General features: G+C 37.0%; 1 long non-coding RNA gene across 1 annotated transcript; it reads left to right on the plus strand.

Moving 5' to 3' along the window:
• The first annotated feature begins 2,324 nt into the window (after positions 1–2,324).
• Positions 2,325–2,602, plus strand: LOC128483725 (uncharacterized). The gene is made up of 2 exons (XR_008351098.1): positions 2,325–2,416; positions 2,516–2,602. It is a non-coding gene; the product is annotated as an uncharacterized LOC128483725 (long non-coding RNA).
• The last annotated feature ends 3,307 nt before the right edge of the window (positions 2,603–5,909 follow it).

Below are 5,909 nucleotides of genomic sequence, written 5' to 3' on the forward strand. Positions count from 1 at the left end.
AATAGAAGAGTTATAATAATATCACCTTCTATTCACACATTGACACTCTGTGACATCATTACAGATGAGCCCAGGCAAAATGTTTTGTGTCTGTAGGTGAGTTAAGTTTTGTGAAAGGTGACAAACTCTGTAGCGAAATGGATTCGTAAGGGCAGTACGACCTACGTCTGACCCTGTGCAGTTCCTCTAGACTTATCCTATCTTCCTTGCTCTGTGTCTTCTTCATTCACTACTTCTAGACATCCATAGTGTTAATTTGGTAGTAAAGTGGAGGATCAGATATCTCCCTAACCTTCTCATTAAGGTGCAGTCCAATAGGACAATCTGCCACTAGTAAAATTTGGATGTGGATGTGCTGCCTTTCTCCTGGGTTAGCCAACATAGGACATATACCACTAAATGAAGCAGTGAATGCAACAATATATACGTTATACTTTTCTGGTTAATTTGCTATTTGGCACCTGGATGTGTCGGAGCCAAAATTCCAGATGTCAATATTTACCACCAACTGTTGTCTAGCATCAGTGAACATTGGTTACATTTTAATACCGGTACAATCGCCTGAGTGACACAACCGTCTTGCCTTATTATCTTGTATAATTATAGGTTGGTATATCACACCTCATGTTATAAGATATGTGGTATGTGTTTTGTTGATATTGTTTTCTCTCAACAAAGTGTGATCTGTACTCAAACTCCTTGCAACCTCTTTCCTAATAAAAAATAAAATTAAAAAAATACACCGTGGTGCCTTAAGTATATAGAGAGAACACAACAATACGTTGATATTAGACTCACTATTACCAGAGTTTTATTTATTTGTTTCATGCTGGCTGTAGTAAAACTTGGGTACTGCTGACACGAAAACTAAGAATCTCCTGTTTACTAGATGTCGACTAATCCACAGCACCTCCACTTGTTTTGAGTATTTTTTCTGTTCTGGAAGATTTATTTGCCTGCTTCTATTTCCCACATAACATGTGCATTGCTACAATAGTGCCGAGGTGGGTTTTAATGCAACCTGTTGGGAGTTTTTTTTCCCATCTGTTAGCCTAAGTGTTAATAGCCTAGAGTAGAAGGCATAGAATGCCCATTATGTATATATGTATATATATATATATATATATTATCCCCAAACATCTTGTCAATGCCCTCATACAATGTATCTGTGCCATCTTTGTCCCCAAACAGCTTGTCAGTGTCCCATATTGTCTTGAAAATAACATAAATGATTCTAAAGTGAATGCAACTAAAGGTTAAAAAGCACATATGGGGCTGTTATTTCTCTTGTGCAGAGGAAATCTGCCTTTCTGTATTTCTGGTCTGGAGAACATTTATGGGTAAGATCAACATGATATGCTAATGCACATTTCTTTATCTGCAGTACCAGAAAGGGAGCAAAACATGTTTTAAACACCCTGAAGGTAAAGTTACCATTCTAAGGGACAGTACATCACATTACATTTATTTATAAAGCACCAGCAGATCCCGTAGCACCATAACTAAATCTTGCAAACAAGATATAAATCGTGTCCTTCCAAGGGTGTATGAGTAGAACCAGCAAGGTGGCAAATATTTTTCCATACTGGACTTTGGTAGCTGGATCAAAGAGTTTAGGCGTGTTAAGCAGATCGGGCACATTCAAAAGACCTTCTTTTTCCAGATCTGTAAACTAAGTAAACCTATATGAAGTTGCTTATGGACTAAAACAAGCAATATATTTTCTAATGTATTATAATAAATAATAGAAAGAAATTTGCCTTGTGTGTATAACATGAGAATTGCCATCTGGAGTGCCCCTTTAAGTCTGCAATTTATCCATCCATGAATCCACAGATTTTTCTAGACTTTCCACTGCTTTATCTTTTTTCCCTCATTTATATCCATATTTGTTAGTTATATTAGAACTCGTTGGGTGAGTTTCAGGCTTTGACATGAACTATTGTTTTGTGTCTCTCTTTTACTTTGTTTTTATATATATCTTGAACAAAATAAAACAACAAAAAGGACATGTTTTTACTGTATATACAGCTTGTGTGCCCAGACACATTGCAGGCCCCTTTAAAATCAAGCCAGTACATGTTGAAGGAAACAGTATTCCTCATGGCAGGCTTTAATATTGCTGTGATGTATTGCTGCGACCATGTTTATTATTGTGTCTGTAATATTTCATTTCAATGTGAACTATTGTTTGTGTCAGAGTGTGTTATTGCATGTGTCAGGCTGTATTACTGTGTTTCATGTTTTTAAGCCTGTATTATTTTATGTGTCTGTGTAACACTTTTGTTAAAGCTTGTTTTCCCATGTGTTCCCTCTCCCATTCTAGAAATCTTTGTTTAGCTCCCGGCTCTGGAAAAAGAGCAGAGACCGGGGCACTGAAGGTCTGAGGGAAAAAGGAGGCGAAGACAGAGATAGAGTGAGCATAATTCAAAATTCTCTTTTCTTTCAGGTCTGTTTTTCTCTGTGCAGTTATCACACCTCTTCCTTCTCCTCTCATCTCTCCTCTGTTCCACAGTTTATCATTGGAAGAGTTCCAGGAGCTAACCTTTCGACCCATGGGGGAGAAGAGGAGGTGGAGGAGAAGTTGCAAGAGAAAAAAGAAGGGATGAAGTATGACAGGAACCGGGGGAAGGTTTCTGAGGAGTGATAAAGCATGGATAAATTCCTTATATAAAGGTGTGTGAAAGCGATACAGGCAATCTCATTTATTATGTTTCCATATACGGTACTTATATGACAGTTTATACCAATTCCTTCATTTCAATATTAAAGAAAATGGGCATGTGGTTACGGGAGAGCATTAAACCGAATGCTATTGAGGTAGAATAGACAACATGGATGAAGAAATGTGTGTGGTGTCACAGAGAGAAGTTATCGTTACCGGAAGGAAAAGTGCAGTTGGATACTAGATGAGGGCAGTGGTGCGAAAAAGGATTATAAGGTCAACAGAATTAGGAGTCGAAGGTAGAATGTGTAGAAGTGTTGATATAGATAACAATTGCTCATCTGTAAAGCATTTGGCTATTAACTCAAGAAAAAAAAATCATATTTATCACTGTGACAATCTCTCAGCATCCACATGAGGTCATCACCCCTCTTAATCTTTTGTTCAGTCTTTGTACCATAGCACACCTCATGCTTTCGCAGTCTATGTATCATTGTGGTGGGATTCTGACCTCTAGGTCCCCTCATAATTGAACCCTACTGACAAGGTGAACACAAGCTTGATTTGCTGATTTGCTGATTAGCTGAAGATTGCCTCTTTGTTGTTCCACTGGTGAAGGATTCTGTAACCATTCCCAGACTCTAATGAGAATCACATGTTCATCTTCTCCTTGGCCCCTGCTGTGGCAGCCTGACCATTCTGGGGTGAGATGAGGACAGCAGCCCCCACACCCCCATGCTCCCCTCTGTTCAAATTTATTAGGGTAGTAAGAACGATGCAATAACTGACTCAGATATTTGGGGCAACTACTTTTTTTTTTTGCATTATTGGTGTAATATGAGGCAGGCTATAAAATGACTATCCAAAATGTAATGCGTCTATGAGACTGGAAGGAATAAAACTCAGGTTATATACCATTGACTGCTGGAGAGCTGACCAATCTCTTGCAGCGCTCCTTCACACTACTGACATTGTAATAGTTAATAGGCATGTGCAATACGTATCTATGGGAGAGCTGTATCTTATACGTCCTGCTCAGAGATGTCTCTGTGCTTCATCTTTTTTTTTTTGAAAAAAGCTTCTACAGAGATCATTTACCAAAATGGCTCCAAAGAAGAGGGTAGCTTTTGAACTCTCTTAACCCTTAATCAGAATTTCCAAAGTTATTTAAAAGTGTGGTTAGATCCATGTGCTCTTGTTTTAAGAACATAAATAAACATCTATGCTGCACATAACAGCATGCTTCTTGTCTGTTATCGGTTTTACTTGGTCCAACCACTAATTCCTTTTCTTAGTTGATTTAAATGGAAGTTATCACCTTGTTTCAAGGTATGTTAATTTGATGTGACAAGCGAATAGCTTAGAAATTTAGCATGACTCAAAAATGGAATGTTTTTTCCTTTTGCAATTGGAGATAGGAAATAAGACTTCTACCTCATTTTGCTCTTTCCCAAAACTGTCTCTCGTGAAATCAGAAAGCTTCCTCAACAGGACACTCCAGCCATCATATGTACCTTAATGCTAATGATAGCTGAGCGGTACCTTTAAAATATCATGCCGCTGGCAGGAGTTCATTGATTTAAACTCAATGTACTTTCCTGCCTCTTATAGGCAGCTTGTCAGTGGCACAAAACTTTGGAGCACAGAGGTGGCGTTCCCCTGCAGTTTCTCCTAAAGGCTGAATATAAACACTGGAGTGTCACTTCAATATTCAATATAAGTACTACCTCACATGTACCAGAGATGGCGCTACCAGGAAACGAGATTAAGCTGCAGTTTTTTATAATGTGATCATAAATATTGTGTTTCTTCATTTTAGCATAAGTATGTATTTCATCACTTGTATATGAGATGAGGCCTCTCTATATAATTGTGATTAGAGGGATTATTCATTTTGTAACCCGTGATAATTAAGCATTAAAACAATCGATTCATGAGCCCCTTACCTATAGTAGCCACATCACATGTCGGTCTATATTAAAATAGCAGACGTAACCTCTCATGTATATATTATCCTCTAGATTGTAAGATCGTATGAGCAGGGCCCTCCTCACCTGTTGTTTCTGTAAGTCAAATTGTTATCTTATATACTACTTGTTATGTGTTGTCTACCCACTGTACTGCGCTACAGAATTTGATGGCGCTATATAAAGCAATAAATAATAATTATAATACCGTATATATATAGATGCGTGTGTAGTTAGATTTCCATTTGTTATACATATATAACAACTGGAAATCTAATTCACAGTTGTTAATATTTTTAAAGCATTTGATAGGAGATTTGTTCTCATTAGACTTATTTTAGATGCCAAGAGCATGGACAGATATACTGTGCTACGATAGCTATACGTTTATTTTTCAGTAGCAGTGGTGAAATATATAAAATATATGTATAAAATGTGTATTTTATTTAGTATGTTTAATATACTACATAAGAAGAATATTCAACGAATTCTATTCTTTTCCGCTCTAAAGGTGTATTTATGGACAGCATATTTGTAATTAGGAATGGTGTCATGATCTTGAAAGGTAAGGCTTCGGCATTCACATATAAGATGTCTCTGGCAGGTATTTATTGGTAAGTAATGTTATATAATAACATTGTAAGTGCCTTTTTTAAAGGACACAAGATTTTAGTGCTGTGCATAAACTAACTGTAACACTCTAGGTGAACAGAAAATTGAGATTTGAGTTCTCTCCTTATCTGTCAATGCATTGCGGTTTTGCCAACCACATCTAGATTCTGCCTCTTAAACTAAACCACTGCAGCAGAGAATGAGGCTTGTACACAATACTATGAATCTGTCGGAATCAGTGCTAAAATTTCCATCTACGAAGGAGGTTCCTCTAAGAATTAGATCTGTATAATATAATAAAATATGTTTATAAAGGTACCACAAGTACATGATAGGCACAATGCCTACAACAGTGTTGCTGAATAATGACGTATATATAAAATGAGAGTTAACGGCTTTGGTGCATACAGTATATGTGTTGATGACACTATGCCATCACTTCCAAACAGATATTTGTATATGATATGCACCATTTTTTTTTTAGTGGGATTCTACTCCTTTTGTATATATAGATTTTTTTCGGTTCTCACGTTCTGGAAAGGGGTGTCACACCTTCCTAAATCATTATATCTTTATATGCATATACAGTATCTTTAGGTTATTTTTTTCCTAGAAGGAGAGCTAACTCTGCATTCCAAGTTAGTAGATTTCTGTGACTGTTAGAA

Source organism: Spea bombifrons, chromosome 3 (genome assembly GCF_027358695.1).
Source record: "Spea bombifrons isolate aSpeBom1 chromosome 3, aSpeBom1.2.pri, whole genome shotgun sequence".
Classification (NCBI taxonomy): domain Eukaryota; kingdom Metazoa; phylum Chordata; class Amphibia; order Anura; family Pelobatidae; genus Spea; species Spea bombifrons.